This window comes from Ovis aries, chromosome 1 (genome assembly GCF_016772045.2).
Source record: "Ovis aries strain OAR_USU_Benz2616 breed Rambouillet chromosome 1, ARS-UI_Ramb_v3.0, whole genome shotgun sequence".
Lineage (NCBI taxonomy): Eukaryota > Metazoa > Chordata > Mammalia > Artiodactyla > Bovidae > Ovis > Ovis aries.
Window position 1 is genome coordinate 33602979 of NC_056054.1, and position 22683 is coordinate 33625661.

Below are 22683 nucleotides of genomic sequence, written 5' to 3' on the forward strand. Positions count from 1 at the left end.
TCCCGTTTTAGGCAACCTGGCTTTCAAAGAACTCACCAGAACTTACAGGAAACATTTGGGCTAAGGGTGTCTCTGTTTTCACCTCCCTCTCATTCTGTCCCTCCCCTAACGTTGCCACTCTTAATGTCTTTGTTTCTTATCTCCATTGTAGGTCTCAGCGCGGTTGACTGGGGAGGGGACAGAGCAAAGCTGTAAAGAGAAGTCTTGAGGTAGTGGGGCCCCTGGGAGGGAGAAGGGGCACGTCTTATTCTGTTTGTACAGGTGCATTGTAATGCTGCCTGTGGTGTGAACATTTTCCACTTCATTACTCCTGGCCTGGACCCAGGCCCCGTCTGCTCCCCTGGCCCCTGCCTTGGTTTAATTTCAGTGGTTCCTGGCCTTTGGAAGCCAGCAGTCACAGAAAGGAAAACAAATGAGGTCGCTATAAACATTTCTGCACATTGCCCAACTTGGGCAGATGGGTACATTCATAGAGCAGGAGAGGGGGCCGGCTTGGCTGTACCCCCATCAAAGCACCTCAATCCCCAAGAGCTTCTGAGTGCTAAGCTCAGTCTTTCTAACTGGAGTTGGCTTAGGTTTAAGGTATAAACATGGGCCATAACAGATACCCAAATGCCCAGGACACTGTTGGTGGAGTCTCTAAGAGACGATTGAACAGAATGAATAATAACTAATATTTATTGAGCACTTACTATGTGCTAGGTGCTGTCCTAATCACTTTGGATGAATTTTAGAGTGAGGCTGTTGTTCAGTTGCCAAATTGTGTCTGACTCTTTGCAACCCCTTGGAGCCTGCAGCATGCCAGGCTCCTCAGTCCTCCACTGTCTCCCATCCTGTTATTATTCTAATTTTTCGCAGATGAGGAAACTGAGGCACATAATATGATTCATAGATAGCAGAGGTAGCTTTTGTTCTTGATAGTCTGACTTCAGAATCTGCACAGTTAAGTGCTGTCCTATAGTGCCTTCTAACAAATTCTATACGCTTCTGTTTTGATGATGAGAAACCTTGAGGTATGAATTATACAGGTACAGAATGATATCACGTGGACCCATTGATTCCCACGATTGGATTGGACCATAGGTGATAAAACCTGATGGTGCTAGGTTTCTCCTCATCCGTACTCTGCTTACATATTTCCACTGATGGGATGCTCACTACTGTATGAGGCATCCCATTTCATTACATGACTGTTTAACTCAATGGCAGTGCTGATGACTCTGTACAAAATGCAACTTTTTCCTAATCATGTTGATTATCTATAAAAGAACTAATTCATGCAACTGTGCCTAGCAGAGTGCCTAGAACGCTGTGGGCACTCAATAAATCTTTATTCCTTTCCCCCTTTTGCCTTTGTCATTTGCAAATTAAAAAGGAAGATACTGTTTATTTACTATATATACTATCAGGAAAGTATATTTGTAAAATAATATGAAGCTCATGCCTCATGTGAAAGGTTTAGTAGGGCAGGAAGATCCAGTTCTCACCTTCTCTCTTTTTATTTCTCCTTCCTTTCCCAAGTAGTTTGTGAATACACATATACTAGTCATTTGCTAGTCATGGGGCTGCAGAACAGAAAAATATCAATCACCTCAGATATGCAGATGACACCACCCTTAAAGTGAATGGCTTAAAGTGAATAGGAACTAAAGAACCTCTTGATAAAAGTGAAAGAAGAGAGTGAAAAAGCTGGCTTAAAACTCAGCATTCAAAAAACTAAGATCATGATATCCAGTCCCATCACTTCATGGCAAATAAGTGGGGAAACAGTGGAAAGAGTAACAGACTTTATTTTTTGGGCTCCAAAATCACTGCAGATGGTGACTGCAGCCATGGAATTAAAAGATACTTGCTCCTTGGAAGAAAAGCTATGACCAACATAGACAGCATATTAAAAAGCAGAGACATTACTTTGCCAACAAAGGTCCATCTAGTCAAAGCTATGGTTTTTCCAGTAGTCATGTATGGATGTGAGAGTTGGACCATAAAAAAGGCCGAGCACCAAAGAATTGATGCTTTTGAACTGTGGTGTTGGAGAAGACTCTTGAGAGTCCCTTGAACAGCAAGGAGATCCAACCAGTCCATCCTAAAGGAAATCAGTCCTGAATATTCATTGGAAGGACTGATGCTGAAGCTGAAATTCCAATACTTTGGCCACCTAATGCAAAGAGCCACTTTATTAGAAAAGACCCTGATGCTGGGAAAGATTGAGGGTGAGAGGAGAAGGGGACAACAGAGTAAGAGATGGTTGGATGGCATCACCGACTCAGTGGACATGAGTGAGCAAGCTCCAGGAGATGGTGAAGGACAGGGAAGCCTGGTGTGCTGCAGTCCATGGGATGACAAAGAGTTCTACACCACTGAGTGACTGACTTCTATCTACCCTGGGAGCCAGCCATATAAATAACCTGAAATCAGAAGTGTGTAGAAATGCTAGGGAAAGTCAGCAGTACTGGCCATCTCATGATGTTCATCAAGGCAGTGTCTCCAAGACCCAGTGGCAATATTTTTTCATCTCCTGGAAAACTCACTCTATGTAATTGAAAGAAATGTTTGCATTTAAAGCAATTTAAAACTATCCCCAAACATTTAATTTTGTTAATTGGTGGGGGGGGGGCATGTTATTATAGTAGAAGACACACCAGGGGTTGAAACTGATCCTATCTCTCTCATCTTCTCAAGGACATTGTCATCTGTCCCTCTCCGGCAGGCTGTAACAGTAACAATCTGTGAAGGCAACCATCTTTAAAAAGAAGCCTTCCATTGATCTCAATTCTCTGTTCCTCTTTTTAAAAAATTTTTTGAACTTTTAATTTTGTATTGGGGAATAGCCTATTAACAACGTTGTGATAGTTATAGTTTCAGGTGAATAGTGAAGGGAATCCAACCGGACATACACATGTATGCATCCTCCCCCACACTCCCCTCATCCAGGCTGCCGCATAACATTGAACAGAGTTCCCTGTGCTATACAGCAGGTCTTTGTTGGTTATCCATTTTAAATAAAGCAGTGTGTACATGAGCTTCCCAAACTCCCTAACTGTCCCCTCCCACCAGCATCCGTAAGTTCATTTTCTAAGTCTGTGAGTCAACATGGATGGACCTAGAGAGTGTAATACTGAGTGAAGTAAGTCAGGGAAGGAGAAGCATTGTATGGTGTCCCTTATATGTGGAACAGTAAAGGACCTGCTTGCAGTGCAGGAGACCTGGATTCTGGGAGATCCCTGGGTCGGGAAGATCCTCTGGAGAAGGGAATGGCTACCCACTCCAGTATTCTTGCCTGCAGAATCCCCACGGACAGAGGCTGGCTACAGTCTATGGGGCTGCAATGAGTTGGACACAACTGAAGGACTAAGACTGCTAACACCCTAGAAAGAAATGATGCAAATGATACTTACAAAACAGAAGGAGACTCTGTTCCTCTTTCCAGACACACTCCCCAAAGAGGCGAATCTACTCTCAGTCTCCACGTGCTCTCCTATATTCTCTCTTGAACCCACTCAGTCAGGCTTTTGCCCTCACCACATCACTGAGACATTGTCAGTGCCACGATCTGCCATTTCCAGAGAGGGGCAATTGTGCCAAATTGGAAGGTCCTCACCCTAACCCATCACCAGTTTGACCTTGCGGGTCACTCTTTTCTTGAAACACTTTCTTCACTAAGGCTGGAATCTTTGGATTTTCCTCCTTAAGGGAACTCTTCTGCACAGTTTTCCCCCTGGTCCCTTCCTCTAGCCTTTGGAATACTCCATGGTCGGTCCTCTCCTCTAGCTCCTCTCATTCCCTTGAGGATTTCAATCCCGAAAGTGAAAGAAAGAAAGAAAAGTGAAGTTGCTCAGTCATGTCCAACTCTTTGCGACCTCATCCATGGACTGTAGCCTATCAAGCTCCTCCATCCATGGGATTTTTCAGGCAAGAGTACTGGATTGGGTTGCCATTTCCTTCTCCAGGGGATCTTCCCGAACCAGGGATTGAACCTGGGTCTCCCACATTGTAGGCAGACGCTTTTACCGTCTGAGCCAGACTATTTTCAGTCCAAACTGATGGCTTTGAATAACATGTGTTCTGAACTGTTAGTCACTCAATCGTGTCCAACTCTTTGCGACCCCATGGACTGTAGCCTGCCAGGCTCCTCCGTCCATGGAATTCTCCAGGCAAAAATACTGGAATGGGTAGCCATTCTCTTCTCCAGGGGGTCTTTCTGACCCAGGGATCAAACCCAGATCTCCTGCATTGAAGTTGGATTTTTTACTATCTGAGGGCTTCCCTGCTGGCTCAGCTGGTAAAGAATCCACCTGCAATGCTGGAGACCTGGGTTCGATCCCTGGGTTGGGAAGATCCCCTGGAGAAGGGAATGGCTACCCACTCCAGTATTCTAGCCAGGAGAATTCCATAGACTGTGTGGTCTATGGGGTTGCAAAGGATTAGACACAACTGAGCAACTTTCACTTCACTTTGCTTCCACCAGGGAATTTGAAGAATCGTGAGTACATATCTCCAGCTTGCCTTTCTCTCTACCTTCTCTGTTTTTACCACTGGTTCTCTAATATGCATCTCAAAGTACCATACTTAAAACAAAACTTTTTATCATCACTCTCAACCTGTTCTTCCTCTAGAATTTCCCATCTCTGGAAATGGCAACTTTACTCTCCCTGTGACTCAGACCGAGAGCTGCGGTGTCATCATTGCCTCCTTCTGCTCACACTCCACATTCAGCCATCAGCAAATCCTGTTGCTTCTTTCTGAGGAACAGATCCAGACTCTGCCACCTCTTACCACCCCACTGGCACCACTCTCTCTGAGCCACTGTCCTTTCCCGCCTCCACTGTGGCAAGAGCTTCCTAACTGATCTCCCTGTCCATCCGTGCTGCTCCCAGACGATTGCTCACTTTGGAGCCAGAGGGATCTTTTCGAAAGTCACGTCATAGCACGACACTCCTTTGCCCAATGCCCTCCAATGGCTCCAGTCTCTCTCTGGGTGGAATCCACAGTTCATTCCATCCCCCAAGAGACTGTTACGAGCTAGACCCCTCACATCTTCCCTGGCTTCAGCTCCTGTTAGTCTCCTCGTCCTTCTGTTTGCTCTAGCCTGCACTGGTCATCTGCCTACTCCACAAATGTGCCAACAGTGTTCCCACCTCGAGACCTCACGGGTTTCCCTAGTAGCTCAGCTGGCAAAAAATCTACCTGTGATGCAGGAGATGCTAGTCTGATTCCTGGATTGGGAAGATGTACTAGAAAAGGGAAAGTCTACCCACTCCAGTATGCTGGCTTGAAGAATTCCATGGACGGTTGCAAAGAGTCAGGCACGATTGAGAGACTTTCACTTTCTTTTTAAGACTTCAAGCTTCTTCTCCCTTCTAGCTGGATATTCTACTATAGTTCCCACATGGCTGGCTCCTCGCTTCTCTCAGGTATCCTTAGATAGGACTTCCCAGATGACTCTATTAAAAAATGATACTCAGCATTAATATTTTCTTCCTTCTGCCTATTTCTTCTCCATAGTGCTTTTTCTTCTCTGATAGAATATGTTTTGATGTGATTGTTAACAGAATGCTTTTTCCACTGGAACTTAAGCTTCTTAAGAGAAGTTTGTTTTGTTCACTGCTTTCCTCCCAGTATCTTAGAACAATGTTGGCACATAACTGCTCAAGAAATATTTTTGGAAAGAAGAAGTTGGGAACTGGGTGTTTGAATCCCAGCTCTGCCTCTAATTCCCTCTATGACCCAGACAAACCACTTCTTTTGTGCCTCAACACCTTCAATTTAGAGTGGAAACAATCTCTTGGCCTTCCAGGTTCAGCAGAGAGCTAAGAAAATCCAATGAGATCGTGAAATCCTTGGATTGTGAAAGCATGCTGTAATGAAGACTGCTGCTGCTAAGTCACTTCAGTCGTGTCTGACTCTGTGCGACCCCATAGACAGAAGCCCACGATGTATAAAATCAGCAAAAGACCAATTACTCCCCATTTTGTCCAAATTGGTAAATGTGTCTCGGACATGAGAAGAGCATTATGAAAATGCATGGGATCTTCTTCATCTTTGAGGGCTTTGTTTGGAGTACCCCAGGATGAAGAAGGGAGGGAAAGGAACTTTTATAGGATGATTGGTCTCCACTGGGAGCCAGGCAGGGGGCATGGGGTATGAGCCAGCTTACTATTAATATTTAATACAGCTCTGCCTGCTAGGTTTACATGAGCTCCTGGAGGGCAGTGTATGTGTCTGTGTTTTAAATTGAAGTGCAGGTGATATAACAAAGTGATTCAGTCATGCATGTAGATATATCTGTCTTGCAGATTCTTTTCCATTAGGGTTATTACAAGATATTGAATATAGTTCCCTGTGCTATACAGTAGGTTCTTATTATTTATCTATGTTATATATAGTACAGATAGTCCCTTACATAGGAACCTTCAAGTTTCGAGCTTTCCAAGATGCGAACATGTGTGTTCCCATGTCCAGCCTACGTGTAAGTTAGCTCTGTTTGAGGGGGCACCATTAGTGTTGGGGGCATAGGACCAGAGCATAAAACAGTACAGGAAGGTTGCAGCAGCTATTTGGAATGCAATTCAGTGCTACCATGTCATCTATGACAAGATGACAAGATAGGAAGGCAGATAGAGTTGAAGCCAGCAAGGAGCCGGAACCTGTGCCAGCATGGCAGGCGTGAGTGAAATTGCAGTCTGCCCCCCATCTCCTATTGCTGGTGATCCTTCAGCTCTACCGTCTCCCACCTCCTCTCTCTCCTCCAGTCAGCGACTCTTCTTGCGTGTTCCCTCAGCCAGCCTCTGTATGTACTGGACTGTACCATTGCACTTTTCAAGATTGTGAGATGAAAGATGTGTTATTGTGTGTGTGTGTTTGCTTTTTATGTGTTCATTTGTCTGGAAAGTATTGTAAACCTATTATGTGTGCTTAGTCACTTCAGTTGTGTCTGACTCTTTGCAACCCTATGGGCTGTAGCCCACCAGGCTCCTCTGTCTATGGGATTCTCTTAGGCAAGAATACTGGAGTGGGTTGTCGTGCCCTCCTCCAGGGGATCTTCCCGACCCAGGGATCAAACCCACCGTCCCTTATGTCTCCTGCATTGGCAGGCAGGTTCTTTACCACAAGCACCTCGTGGGAAGCAGATTCACTGTGGAGGGTGGTGGTTTAGTCGCTAAGTAGTGTCCAGCTCTTGTGACCCTGTGTTCTGTAGCCCGCCAAGCTCCTCTGTCCATGGAATTTTCCAGGCAAGACTACTGGAGTGGGTTGCCATTTCCTTCTCCAGGGGATCTTCCCGACCCAGGGATCGAACCTGCGTCTCCTCCATTGCAGTCAGATTCTTTGCCAACTGAGTTATCAGGGAAGCCCATTACAGTACAGTACTATATAGCTGACTATGTTAGTTGGACACCTAGGCTAACTTTGTTGGACTTAAGAACAAATTGGGACAAAACTCATTTGCATTAGGAGACTTACTGTACTGTGTACCCTTTAATCCCCAATTCCCAATTCATCCCTTCCCCTCAGTAGGCACGTGTGTTTTGTTTGTTGTTTTCAGTCCTCCATGCTTTGTTATTTCTTTCTTTGTTTCATTACTGCACATAGTTACAATTTTTTTCTGTGATAGAAACATAAGTCCCTACTCTCTTAGCCTCTTTCAAATATATAGTAAATACAGTGTTGTTAACTATAATCACCCAAAACTTACTTATCTTAAAACTGGAAGTTTGTATCTCTTGACCACTTTCACCCATGTTGCCCACACCCCACCTGCTATTTCTGGCAATCTCTGGTCTGCCCTCTGTGTCTCCAAGTTAGCTTGTTTGTTTTGGATTTCGTATATAAGTGGTATGATACAGTATTTGTCTTTGCTTCCCTGGGCTTCCCTGGTAGCTCAGTTGGTAAAGAATCTGCCTGCAATGAAGGAGACCCTGGGCTGGGAAGATCTGCTGGAGAAGGGATAGGCTACTCACTCCAATATTCTTGGGCTTCCCTCATGGCTCAGCTGGTAAAGAATCCTCCTGCAATGTGGGAGACCTGGGTTAGATCCCTGGGTTGGGAAGATCCCCTGGAGAAGGGAAAGGCTACCCACTCCAGTATTCTGGCCTGGAGAATATAGTCCATGGGATTGCAAAGAGTCAGATACAACTGAGCAACTTCTGCTTCACTTCACTTCAATGCCAACAAGGTCCATCCATGATGTTGCAAATGCAGGATTTCCTCCTTCTTTAAATGGCTAAATAATCTTTCATATTAGTATCTGAAATAATGTATCGTATAAAGTACATACCACATTTGCTTTATCCATTCATCATTGACTCATGCAGTGATAGACACTTAGGTCGTTGCCATGTCTTGAATAGCCATGTGGTTTTAACTTTGCAATTCCAGCATCTATTTCAGAGTAGGAAATCAATAAGAATTTACTGGATTAAGAATCAGGTTTAATATAAATGAATTTTTTGTTGTTATTAAGGAGAGGACTCACTGACTGGAACTGACTTGTCCAAGGTCACCCAGGTAAGTGGCATTGTTGTCCTGCGCCAGAACCAGAGTCAGTACAGCATGCTGCTAAGCTCTGCAGCAACATCAGGCTGCTTGATTTGGTATAATTCTCTTAAAAACTGTCCTGGGCAGCTGGTACAGCTTTTGCACACGTAACTTTCATGAGAGCCAGCAATAGTCTAGGTGCGGCCAACACAATAGCTTCTGTTTAATGCCTTTTGAAAGGAGCCCAGAAAACTCTCCAGTTAGACAACAAGGGAAAGGTGCAGGAGAAAGCCTTCTTCCAATCAGGCCTGTCTTTGCAGCACCTCCCAAGTTTCGATGTGCAGTTTCAAGGTTTCACTATGGCCAACGCCGTTGCCCTGGAGACACAACAACAAATACTGGGAGGCTGGTAACACCTCCCCTCCTCCACCCCCTACCAAGCCTAGTAAAGGATGTTTGGGACAAGGCCCCTGCCCATCAGGCTGCTGTTTGCAGCTGAATGCAGCCTTTGTGACCAGCCTCCTGGCCTGCCACCAGGCTCCAAAGAGATGATTCGGCCCAGATCTTTCTAAATAGTGTTTGTGTTTTAGTCGTCCACAAGGAATGGAGGGAAAGCTCTACATAATTCTAAGGAAATCATCCAGCCTGTCTGGTTGACAAGACAAAAATGATGCTAAGTCTCACTTTGTAAATGCCTTCAGGACAGCCTGGCAGAAACAAGGCAAATTCACCCTCACTGGGAATGTTCAAGAGACTCTGGTCTCTTAGGATCTTTGCAACTGCAGGGCCAGTTAATCCCAGCTTACCAATGAAGTTCACAATCAAGGAAGGGCCACAAGTTGCTTTGGGACATCCTGTTAGCTAGCGGTGCTACTGAGGCTGACATGTGCTTGGCATTATGAATTTAATTGGTATTTTTGTAAAGTTCCCTAGACTTCTGTTGCACAATGGCTGGCAACTTTTCAGAAACTCTCACCATGGACTGTGCTGAGTCAATTTTGAGAGAAAAAGAATATCGTCAACCAGAGAATTTAAGCCTTAAGCTGGGAGTTCATTTTATTTGCTCGTGGGAACTTGATCTGCCTCCTTATCTCGGCAGGCCAGGCGTTGTGCGATCTTACCAGACTAAGCGGGCCCATGGCTTACCAGGTGGCTCCAGTTCTGTTTGGGGGTGGGGAGTGGGAAGGAGGTGGTGAAGGATACTTGACTTAACAGCAGGTGTTACTTTGAGGGCTAGAAAGGTGCCATTGTCTCCTCTGCAATAAACTGCCTGCACAAATTCACTTACTATTAAAATACTGGGTCATTACTTCATTAATTTAATACATCTTTATTAAATGCTTACTGAGGGTCAAGCTCTGGGCCAGGTATTGTGGATAGAGAAATGAATAATATTTGTTTAACAAGCACCAATTGAGTGTCTGCTCTTTGCTAGGTACTATGTATGTCAGGCCCTGAGGAGACCACACTTGCCCTCTCCTTAAGGGAGCTGCTTGTGGATAAGCCACGTAAACAGATACTTGCCATGGGAAAGAGTACTTCTTCGCTTGTAAGGACAGGGTGCCAGGGGCGCACCCAGAAAGGGCACATATATTAGTCTCAACTTGTAAGATCTACCTCAGTAGCCAGCAGCCACTTTAAACGTATCTGCCAAACTGAGTTGTTCTATAAATGTAAAATACACACTGGATTTCAAAGTCTGAGTAAGTGAAGTAGGTCAGAGAAAGACAAATACCATGTGATATCCCTTATATGTGGCATATAAAAAGTGATACAAAGAAACTTATTTACAAAACAGAAATAGACTCATAGACCCAGGAAACAAGGTTACCAAGAGGAAAGTCAGGGAGGGATAAACTGGGAATTTGAGATTAAAAGATATACACTACTATATATATAATAGATAACCAGCAAGTGCCTACTGTATAACACAGGGAACTAAATTCAATATCTTGTAATAACCTATAATGGAAAAGAATCTGAAAAATAGTATGTTTATATATAGTCAGATGAATCACTTTGCTATACGCCTGCTGCTGCTGCTGCTAAGTCGCTGCAGTCGTGTCCGACTCTGTGCGACCCCGTAGATGGCAGCCCACCAGGCTTCTCTGTTCCTGGGATTCTCCAGGCAATAATACTGGAGTGGGTTGCCATTTCCTTCTCCAATGCATGCGTGCATGCTAAGTCACTTCAGTCGTGTCTGACTCTGTGCAACCCCATAGACGGCAGCCCACCAGGCTTCTCTGTCTGTGGGATTCTCTAGGCAAAAATACTAGAGTGGGTTGCCATTTCCTTCTCCATTGCTATACGCCTGAAACATTGTAAATCAACTACACTTCAATTAAAAAAAGAAGAGAAAAGCAAAGTCTAAGTATGAGAAACAGTGTAAAATATTCCATTGGCAATTTAAATTGGTTGCAGGTTGAAATGACAATAGTTTGAATATATTGGATTAAATAAAATCTACTAACAAAATTAATTTCTCATGTTTCCATTTAAACTGCCCAGCAACCCTATGGGGTAGATATTATTTTATTCTAGTCTTCACTTAACTGGTAGAAAACATGCTTCAGTTCAGTTCAGTTAGTCATGTCTGACTCTTTGCGACCCCATGGACTGCAGCACACCAGGCTTTCCTATCCTTCAACTCCCAGAGCTTACTCAAACTCATGCCCATTGAGTTGGTGATGCCATCCAACCATTTCATCCTCTGTCGTCCCCTTCTCCTCTCACCCTCAATCTTGCCCAGCATCAGGGTCTTTTCAAATGAGTCAGTTCTTCCCATCAGGTGGCCAAAGTATTGGAGTTTCAGCTTCAGCATCAGTCCTTCCAATGAGTATTCAGGATTGATTTCCTTTAGGATTGACTGGTTGGATATCCTTGCAGTCCAAGAGACTCTCAAGAGTCTTCTCCAACACCACACTTTAAAAGCAAACTTGCTTTTGAAAAAGAAAACATGCTTACACTGGTCAAATGACTTGCCTAAGGTCCTGTAGAAGCTTCCCCGGTGGCTCAAAGGTAAAGAATCTGCCTGTAGTGAAGGAGACGCAGGGGACGCAGGTTGATCCCGGGGTTGGGAAGATCCCCTGGAGGAGGGCACGACAATCCTCTCCAGTATTCTTGCCTGAAGGACTGCAGCCCATAACGTCACAAAGAATTGGACACAACTAAGTATGCATGCACAGCTGTGCACGTTGTTCATATAGACCTGGGGAACAATAGCCAAGAACACATACCTGACCTTGCCTCAGAGAGGGACTATTGACCATTTGGTTCAGAAATTCAGTCTTTGGGACTTCCCTGATGGTCCAGTGGTTAAGACTGTGCACTCCCATTATGCACACAGGTTTGATCCCTGGTCAGGGAACTGAGATCTCACATATGGCCCAGCCAAAAAAAATAAACCCAGAAATCTACAAGGACTTCCCTGGTGGTGCAGTGGTTAAGAATCCATCTTCCAATGCAGAAATTGGGTCCTTGATGAGCAGTTGGTTGTCTTCCCTCAGTGTATATTAATCTCCTCTACAGAGGGCTCAGAGTATCTCAGAAAGGTGAAGCATTTCTAATCATGAATCCGTTTTAGCAAGCAGGGCAAACACATTCTGAAAACAAAACACTCATACCCATGCCAGGGAACAACTGGTTGTCCCCTTCCTCCTTATAATAAAATCCCTGGATTTTAGCTGGGTGTGTGGCTGCTACAAGTGAAGTTGGTATTGTCTGACCTTCATTATGGTTAAGTGTTGCCAGGTATCTAAGTTCTGGTCCATGGGATGTGAGCCGAAGTGACATAGGAGACTTCTGGGAGGTGTTCTAGATTGAAGGAAACATGCCCTCCATCCTGCTCTTTCTTGCTGGAGAGAGTAGCTGTGCTGGGCCTGAAAGTGGAAGCTATGCATGAAGGAAGGCAGAGAAACAAGATAAAAAAAAAAAAAAGAAAAGAAACAAGACAGAAGGAGCCTGGGCCTCTGCCTCCATGGGACGTATCACCTTCCTCTGGGCTTCTTTCATGTGTGAAAGAACTAACCCTCACAGCGACTGTGAATTTTCTGTCATATGCAGCTGACCATAATAATAATACCATATACCAAAATTTTCTTCAAATATGTCAGAAATGAGATGGTTATAGTGGAATGACCCCTGGATTCAGAAAGCCCCAAATCTGAATTCTTCTAAAGATGCGTGATCTTCAAAAGTTTGTATCGGTTCATATTGCAAAAGAATTATTTTTTGAAAAAGAAACACATACAAATGATTAAAAAATAATTTAATCTCAAAATTTAGATGATGAAAAGTCATTTAGCTTCTCTGGGCCTCTTTATTTCAGTGTAAAATCGGTCTAACAACACTTAAAGGGTGTGTGTGTGTGTGTGTGTGTGTGTGTGTGTGTGTGTGTGTGTGTGTGTGTGTGTATGTGGATGTCGGTATAGCAACTAGCCCTGGACTACACACAGTAAATTCTGATTAACTCCTGCTTTCTGTCTCACAACCCAATATGTGTCAGACGCTATACAGAGTGCTAAAGGTGCTTAAGAAATAGTCCTCTGTTTTCAGGAAGATCAGAGTAGAAATGAGTAGATTATCTCTGTAGGAAAACACAACATCTAGCAAGCATACAGTCAACAAAAACAAGACCAGGAGCTGACTGTGGCTCAGATCATGAACTCCTTATTACCAAATTCAGACTCAAATTGAAGAAAGTAGGGAAAACCACTAGACCATTCAGGTATGACCTAAATCAAATCCCTTCTGATTATACAGTGGAAGTGAGAAATAGATTTAAGGGCCTAGATCTGATAGACAGAGTGCCTGATGAACTATGGACGGAGGTTCGTGACATTGTACAGGAGACAGGGATCAAGGAAAAGAAATGCAAATAAGCAAAATGGCTGTCTGGGGAGGCCTTACAAATAGCTGTGAAAACAAGAGAGGTGAAAAGCAAAGGAGAAAAGGAAAGATATAAGCATCTGAATGCAGAGTTCCAAAGAATAGCAAGAAGAGATAAGAAAGCCTTCTTCAGCGATCAATGCAAAGAAATGGAGGAAAAGAACAGAATGGGAAAGACTAGAGATCTCTCCAAGAAAATTAGAGATACCAAGGAAACATTTCATGCAAAGATGGGCTCGATAAAGGACAGAAATGGTATGGACCTAACAGAAGCAGAAGATATTAAGAAGAGGTGCCAAGAATACACAGAAGAACTGTACAAAAAAGATCTTCACGACCCAGATAATCATGATGATGTGATCACTAATCTAGAGCCAGACATCTTGGAAAGTGAAGTCAAGTGGGCCTTAGAAAGCATCACTACAAACAAAGCTAGTGGAGGTGATGGAATTCCAGTTGAGCCATTTCAAATTGTGAAAGATGATGCTGTGAAAGTGCTGCACTCAATATGCCAGCCAATTTGGAAAACTCAGCAGTGGCCACAGGACTGGAAAAGGTCAGTTTTCATTCCAATCCCAAAGAAAGGCAATGCCAAAGAATGCTCAAATTACCACACAATTGCACTCATCTCACATGCTAGTAAAGTAATGCTCAAAATTCTCCAAGCCAGGCTTCAGCAATACGTGAACCTTGAACTCCCTGATGTTCAAGCTCTTTTAGAAAAGGCAGAGAAACCAGAGATCAAATTGCCAACATCTGCTGGATCATGGAAAAAGCAAGAGAGTTCCAGAAAAACATCTATTTCTGCTTTATTGACTATGCCAAAGCCTTTGACTGTGTGGATCACAATAAACTGTGGAAAATTCTGAAAGAGATGGGAATACCAGACCACCTGACCTACTTCTTGAGAAATCTGTATGCAGGTCAGGAAGCAACAGTTAGAACTGGACATGGAACAACAGACTGGTTCCAAATAGGAAAAGGAGTACATCAAGGCTGTGTATTGTCACCCTGCTTATTTCACTTCTATGCAGAGTACATCATGAGAAACGCTGGACTAGAAGAAGCACAAGCTGGAATCAAGATTGCCGGGAGAAATATCCATAACCTCAGATATGCAGATGACACCACCATTATGGCAGAAAGTGAAGAGGAGCTAAAAAGCCTCTTGATGAAAGTGAAAGAGGAGAATGAAAAAGTTGGCTTAAAGCTCAACATTCAGAAAACGAAGATCATGGCATCCAGTCCTATCACTTCATGGAAAATAGATGGGGAAACAGTGGAAACAGTGTCAGACTTTATTTTGGGGGGCTCCAAAATCACTGCCAATGGTGACTGCAGCCATAAAATTAAAAGACGCTTACTTCTTGGAAGAAAAATTATGACCAACCTAGATAGTATATTCAAAAACAGAGACATTACTTTGCCGACAAAGGTCCAGCTAGTCAAGGCTATGGTTTTTCCTGTGGTCATGTATGGATGTGAGAGTTGGACTGTGAAGAAGGCTGAACACTAAAGAACTGATGCTTTTGAACTGTGGTATTGGAGAAGACTCTTGAGAGTCCCTTGGACTGCAAGGAGATCCAACCAGCCCATTCTGAAGGAGATCAGTCCTGGGATTTCTTTAGAAGGACTGATGCTAAAGCTGAAACTCCAGTACTTTGGCTACCTCATGCGAAGAGTTGACTCATTGGAAAAGACTCTGATGCTGGGAGGGATTGGGGGCAGGAGGAGAAGGGGACAACAGAGGATGAGATGGCTGGATGGCATCACTGACTCGACGGACGTGAGTCTGAGTGAACTCCGGGAGATGGTGATGGACAGGGAGGCCTGGCGTGCTGCGATTCATGGGGTCGCAAAGAGTTGGACACGACTGAGCGACCGAACTGAACTGAACTGAGCAAGATGAGTGCAGCAAAAATGTACAAAGAACTAGCTGAGTAAGAACCAAGAATCCTGGAGCAGCTTTGGAGGCAGGCAGACTAATGTGTGAAATCCCGTGAGGTGTTTGAGGTCAGGCAGCTTAGTTCTGCTTTCTGAGTGTCAGTTTCCACATCTATAAAGGGGATTAATGATATTCATGACTAAGACTGTGGGAAGCATCAAATTAAAGGAAGCATGTCAAAGTATTAATCACTATGATTGGACAAAACATGATAAACAAATATAACTAGTGCTATCATTTTGGGCTGAAGAGATCAGAGAATGCTTCCTAAAGGGGGTGACTTTTTAAAAAAAAATATTTATTTATTTGGCTGCATTGGGCCTTAGTTATGATACTTAGACTCTTCATTGCCGTGCATGAGCTTCTGTAGTTATGGCACGTGGGCTTAGTTGCCCCTTGGCATGTGGGATCTTAGTTCCCCAACAAGGGATCTAACACGGGTCCCCTGCATTGGAAGATGAATTCTTAGCCAATGGACCACCAGGGAAGTCCTCAGTAGGTGGCTTTTAAGCTCAGATGTGAAGGATGAATAAGAGGGCCTTTGAAGGGAAAGAAAGTATATTAGTCAGGGCGAGGGGAACAAAGGGTAAAAGACAACTCTGAGGAATAACGATATGTACCCTGAGCTAATGTAAGGGCTTCAGGGAAGCATGGAGAGGGGCTGTCATCAAGAGAGCCTGAATGGTGAGCCAGGGATTTGGACTTCATTCCCTACGTACTGGGGAGCTTTTAAAGATTTTTTTGAACATCAGCATGACATAGTCATAATGTGTAACTGGGGCAGGTTACTTAATTTCTTAAAGGAAGGTCCGTAAAGTGGGGGCTGAGAGCCTAGTCAACACAAGAGATGATGAGGGCTTTGGCCCTGGGAATGGAGGGGAAGGGATGCCTCTGTGTTAGAGGCCACTGGACACAGTGATGGGTAGGTGTTGCCCTTCAGACACTCTTGGAGAGAGGGGAGTGGATCCAGTGTGACATCTCTGTACCCACCCCACTGCCACCCCCCACCCCATGAGGGATTTCCTGGGTGACGTGTTTGGCTGCCCTGAGGGGTCCCTGGGCACACCGGCCCAGCAGGACCGCTCTGCTTTCTCTTCAAGCTCCAGGCTCACCTCCACCCATGACGCAGCGTGAGAGGTTGATGGACTGGCTTAGTGACCGTGGAGAAGGGTGAGTCATGTCCAGCAGAGTACTGTCATCCTACCTGAGCTTCTGTTGTGGAATCTAGTAGAAAGGTCATCAGAACAGGTCTGAAGATGTCTGGTTCAGTCACTGATTGCCAAGAACTGGCTGAACCCTGTACACAGTTTTTTATCTACAAAATGGGTGGACCTCTCTGAGGTTGGGGAAATCAAATCAGATAATAAATTCTTCTATCAGTTCAGTTCAGTGTTGATCGGCACCTGCTCTGTCTCAACGTGCTGGGGACAGGGAAATGAGGGAGACATGCGTTCTCCTTCAAGAAGACTGACTTCTAATGGGGAAATAGATAAATAAGTAGGAGCCGAAGGGGCTTCCTAGGTGGCACTGGGGGTAAAGAATCTGCACGACAATGCAGGAGAAACAAGAGACATGGGTTCGATTCTTGGGTCAGGAAGATCCCCTGGAGTAGGAAATGGCAACCCATCCCACTAATCTTGCCTGGAAAATTCCATGGACAGAAGAGATTGGCGGGCTACACAGTCCATGGGGCCAAAAGAGTCGAGCATGACTGAGCACACACACAGTATAGAGCCAAACTTTCCGACGCATAGTTTCACATTTACTAACTCACTTAAGGCATCTCACGTGAGGTAAAAACAAATTACATCTATTTGACAGATGAAAAATCTGAGGGCCAACAGACAAAGTGATTGATCTTTTCTGGCATTCTTACATAGGGTTGAACATAATTCTGTCACAGTTCTTAGCCCTCTCTGTCAGGGTTGGAAATTCAAACATTTATTTCACCCTCCCTGCACCCCCTGCAAACTTGAAACTCTATATAGGCAGGGCTAGCTTATCACGTGTCTGTTGACTACCAGCATCTAGCCCAATCTTGGCATATGGTGATAGAGGCTGGCAGGAAGGGTGAGTGGTGGGGGAAACACAGATAAAAGTCATGGGGAATCAGCCAAGAGCAGGCTTGGCTTCTCACCTTACCTTTGTTATCGGCTGACCTACTGTAAAATCTCCACACTGTGGATATGAACGTATCTCTTTTATAGGAAATGTGCCAGAGGCTGAGATGAGTTATGGAATTTGCCCAAGGTCACATTGAGAGTAACCTGAGAAACTTCGAACTCAGAGATGACCCCAGAAATCGTGTGCGTGTTGGGGTGGGGTGAAGCTGCTGGTGTGTCCAGCAGTCCAAACCCAGAAGCAGGGCAAAGTTTCTGTAAGGCATCTGGGTGATTCCTGAAAGCACCTTTATTCGATAGATCCTTATCCTGCCCTCAAGCTTTTACTCTCACCTGTGTTCCTTTCATTTACCCCGACAGACTCTGGGTGAGTATTTGCTCTACAGATGCTTGAATGGGAAAGCAAAGACATGAGAGAAATCTCCACAAATGTTGAACTCTTCTTTTGTGCCCGGGCCCCGGGGTAAAACATTTATTTATGCTTTCTCTTTTCGTTCTCTCGATATCACGATGAAGTAAGTGCTGTTGTGACTCCAGGTTTATAGAAAGAAACTGAGGTTTTAAAAGTGGGAACTTGGCCTAAAATCACAATGCTGGTAAGTGGCTTTGAATCCAGGCCTGCCAGATTCCAAAGCCTGAACTACCAAGCACTACTTTAAAGTGAATCCATGGGGGAATGAACTATGGCTCCCCAACTCTTCCTGGGGTGAGCCTCACCCAAGGTCACAGGCTCATTTATTCCCAGTCAAGGGATGTTTTCTTGTCATTTACTGATCGAACTCTGTCTGCTACTTGCCCAGCAGTCAGACAGCACTGTTTAGTCACCCACTGGACCCGGTGATCTTTGGGACTTCAAAGGCTTACGTTTGAGGATGTGGATTAGCCCCTAATCTGAGAGCTCCCCCAAGGTACCCTCAGAAGGGATCCCTTATGAATCCCAGCATAATGCCAATGGGAGAGTCTTAAGGAATGGAATCAGGCCAAATAGAGGAGAGGGCAACAGACAGGCTCTCAGGACGTGAGAGTTGTGAGTCAGCAGTGTGTGGTGGCTGCCAAAAGAAAGAATGTAAACTTCAGTTGCATTAGTAGCAGCACAGTGTCAAATAACAAGGTGACATTGCATTTCCTCCTGGGTCAGATTGGAGCTGAAATGCGGGGCTAAAGGCTGCTTTCACATTTTCAGATTATCATAGTCAAACCGGAACTTGTCCAAAAAGTTCAGAACCGGAATGGAGGAGGGCATACTGTTGTCTTGTAATGGCAGAAGGATCTGCATTTCTTTTCTGAGAAAGAAAAGAGGTGAGAAAGTTGGGAGACTCCATCCAACACCCTATGTTACTATGTGCCAAGCTCGGCCTAGGTGGTTTTCCCTAGTTTTCCTCAGTTTCCCTTTGACCTCTTCTCTTTGAGCCAAACAGGACTCAAGTGAGGATGTAACAGAAAGCTACATTTGGACTCATTCTTAACGGTGCTTTTCTACCATTTAAAAAGACAAAGAAAGAAATAATTTGTTTGAAAAAAAAAATTTTTTTTAAACATTGGAGTACAGCCGATTAACAATGTTGTGATAGTTTCAGCGAAGTCACTGAGTCATACATATACATGTATCCGTTCTCCCCCAAACTCACCTCCCATCCAGGCTGCCACATCAAAGAAGCAAATAATTTTGAAGTAAGAAAAACCTCAGCAAACCTCTGGTCTTTCCTTTGTGTGACGCTGCACCATTACCCGATTTTCCCGAGTCTCACTTTCCTGTCTGAAAGAGGCAGGTGGTGTACATGAGAATCTGACAGCATGCTATCTATGGGAGCAGTGCAGGGCAATGCTTACACACATAACCCTGGGACCCAGACTGCTGGGATCCAACCCTCAGCTTAGGACAACCTTGTTGACTGTTGTTAACTTCTCAGTGCCTCGGTTTCTTTATCTGCAAAATGGGGTTGATGTGTGTAAGGCACTCAGAACTGTACCTGTTAATAAAGTTAGCCTTCATCATCCTCACCCTCACTCTTTATACATGAAAGTGATGTAATAGATGTTCAAAGAGTGCTTATTTTCCCCTCCCCATTCTCTTAAGGGAACTCTTTCAGGGTGTCTCTGGCTACCAGCTTCTCATCTCTAGACATCTGGAGAACGTTTCTGTAATAAATATTGTGTTTGCGCTAGTCGCTATGTAGTGCCCAATTCTTTTGTGACCTCACGGACTGTAGCCCGCCAGACATCTCTGTCCATGGGATTTCCCAGGCAAGAATACTGGAGTGGGTTGCCGTTTCCTCCTCCAGGGGATCTTCCCAACCCAGAGACTAAACCTTGGCAGGTGGATTTTTTACCACTGAGACACGTGGGAAGACCTTTCAAATAGTACAACATCTATTTACATAGATTCAAAGGCAGCTACGTACCTCTGCCTAAATGCTGTTTTGGTGAAGAGACAGAGCGAAAAGAAAGCCACCCCCTATTTTTAGAAGTTTCCAGTTGTTATTAGTGCTCTTTACAGATTACAATATCTTTTACGTTCGTGACTTCATTCTCGTACCAGTATGCGACTTGCCAGGCAGGAAGAACACCAATGAGGAAATCAGAGAGGTTCTCTGACTTACCCAGGACCAATAAAATCTGAATAGGTGAACCAGGACTTGAATGCTGGGCTCCCCTGGTAGCTCGGACAGTAAAGAACTGGCCTGCAATGCGGGAGACCTGGGTTCGATCCCTGAGTCGGGAAGATCCCCTGGAGGATGGCAACCCACTCCAATATTCTTGCCTGGAGAATCCCCATGGTAAAAGGAGCCTAGCAGGTTATAGTCCATAGGGTTGCAAAGAGTTGGAGATGACTGAGCGACTAAGCACACAGCTCACAGGTGAACCAGGACTTGAATCAAGGCTTTCTGACTTTAAACAGTAGCACTTATATCAAGCATTGCCCTGACCCCACACATATTCTTGGCCTGGAGTTCTGCTCCAGGAAGCATGAGAAGGTCACTCAGCCAGGATCCAAACCTTGAAAGCAAATCCCTATATTATTAGAGAGGACTGAGAAGGTGAGATGAGCCTGGAACCCCAGATGGCCCTGCCTGGAGCCTGAACCCTCAGAGGTGGAGACTTCACCTGGACCACCCTCTGTTCTTAGATGGCAAGACCAGAAGTAAGCAACCAATGTCTAGAGCTTAGTGTCCCCAGCAGCACTCTCCAATCCTATACCTGGACTATCCAATACAAGAGCTACTAGCAACCTAGAATCTTGAGCACTTGTGGTTGAGCCATCATCACCCTTGTTTTATAAACATCTCGGTCAGGAAGTTTCTTGGCAAGCAGCATCTCCAGGACTCAGACCGTCTTGGCTTTCCCAAAGCCAAGCTCTTCCTTCACCATCAGCCGCTTGTCTTCTTTCATACCAGCTGCTTGTCCCACTCCCCAGGGAGGGTCTGTGTCCCCTTCTGAACCCAGACAGGTGATTGGGTCACGTCTGCCTATGCAGAGGGGCCCCCCTTCCTGCTCAGCTCCACCTGGACCCAACTCCAGAAGCCACCTGTGTTGTTCTACTGATAACAGTGTTTGCCCTTCCAAAGCTAGGGCCATAAAAGGCAGCTTTCAAAGTCACTGCCGCAGAAATGTCAACACGAGGGGAGGCCGGTTTCTGAAGTGGAATGTCACCTCTGGGCTGTCTCAAAGACTGCCAGAAAGATCTTCGAAGTCTAGGAGCCAAGAGTCTAGACTTGCTTCTACAATAATACAAACATGCTGTCCTGCCCTGGGCATGCTGCCTGCTTTCTCTGGGCCTTGTTTTTGTCATCAGTGTAAGAAGAGGCTTGAACTTTGAAGACTTTATTGGACACTTCTGTCCCTAGAATGTTTAGCTTTCTTTGCTCTGGATCCTGGGAGGACAACCCCCAAACTCTGCAGGTAATATCTGTGAAATGCATTATATAGCTGTCACCAAGCAGGGGGCTTCCCAGGTGGCACAGTGGTAAAGAATCTGTCTGCCAATGTACGAGATATAAGACATGGGTTTGATCCCTGGATCAGGAGATCCTGTGGAGAAAGAGATGAAAACCCATTCCAGTATTCTTGCTAGTAGAATCCCATAGACAGAGGAGCCTGGTGGTCTGCGGTCCATGGGGTCACAAAGAGTTGGGCATAACTGAGTGTCTGAGCAGGACCTTATGAAGCCTTCCCCAGACAGGCCTTCCCCATATCCTCTGCTTTAGCTACTCTCTGAAGTATAATACCTAGATAACAATATCTGATATACATTTCCTGAGTTGTTTTAAAGATATGAAAACCTCCCACCAAATGGAAGATGTTAACTACTTGATGACTATGAGCACATAGCCCTAAGTCTCCTGGAGCCTAAGAACTTATAAACAGAATTGTGCACAAGCTGATCACAGAACCAGCGAGCCAGCAACCACTGACCCTCACCCACCACCCTACTAATCTGGCTTTTAAAAATGCTTTGCTGAAACACTTCTGGGAGCTTGGAACGTTTCAGGGCATGAGCCACCTGCCTCCTTGTACGACCCTGCAATAAACCTTTCTCTGCTCCAAATTGACATTTTGGTTTGTTTAACTTCACTGTGCATGGGGCATACAAACTTGCCCTAACGTAGCGACGACCTTCAGAACAAAACCACCTCCAATCCTGAACCTGGATTTTTTTTCAAGACCTTCAACAATGTTGCCATTGAAATGGTAAAACTACTCATTAATATCTTGTAAAAAGCGATTTTGTGATTTTCTTACTGTATGAAAACAACATCCCCCACTCTCGACACTGGGCCCAGAGCCCCAGAATAGAAACCACAGTCAGACCACTAGGATTCTACAGAGCTCAGGTGTTTGGACAAATTGCCCGCACTTGAGAACACAAGGCAATTTTCTCAACTTTTAAAACGTTTTCACCTTGCCCCCCCTTTTCTGGGGTTTTCACCCCTGCTTGTAACCTAAACCACAAATAAAACTTTAAGCCTCTGGCTGCTGGGAGTGGAGCAGTGGCTGCCGAGAACAGCACGGTTCTCGTGGAAATTTTTTCTGCAGCTCTGGAAAACAGCTCTGCAGAGGACAGCAGAATGTTCGTTTTTCTTTTCCCCCTCTAATTGCAAAAAATGTTACCTTGAGTGTAGGGTGGGGAAAGGGCAGATTGGTGTTGATTCGTAGTGGGCAGAGAGAGACTGGCTGTTTCAGGTGAGTTAGAACAGAGCTGTGGTAGCCCCAAAGATTCACCTATTCCTCCTAGATGAAGCCCCTAAGATTGGCCTC

At 44.8% G+C, this 22683-nt stretch overlaps 1 long non-coding RNA gene across 1 annotated transcript in view; it reads left to right on the top strand.

The window, feature by feature from the left end:
* Window positions 1–21962, top strand: part of LOC121819415 (uncharacterized) — a 30396-nt gene extending 8434 nt beyond the window's left edge. The window contains exon 2 of the long non-coding RNA XR_006059655.2: window positions 152–21962. This is a non-coding gene — a long non-coding RNA (uncharacterized LOC121819415). The remainder of the gene's footprint in view (window positions 1–151) is intronic.
* Window positions 21963–22683: the final 721 nt, after the last annotated feature.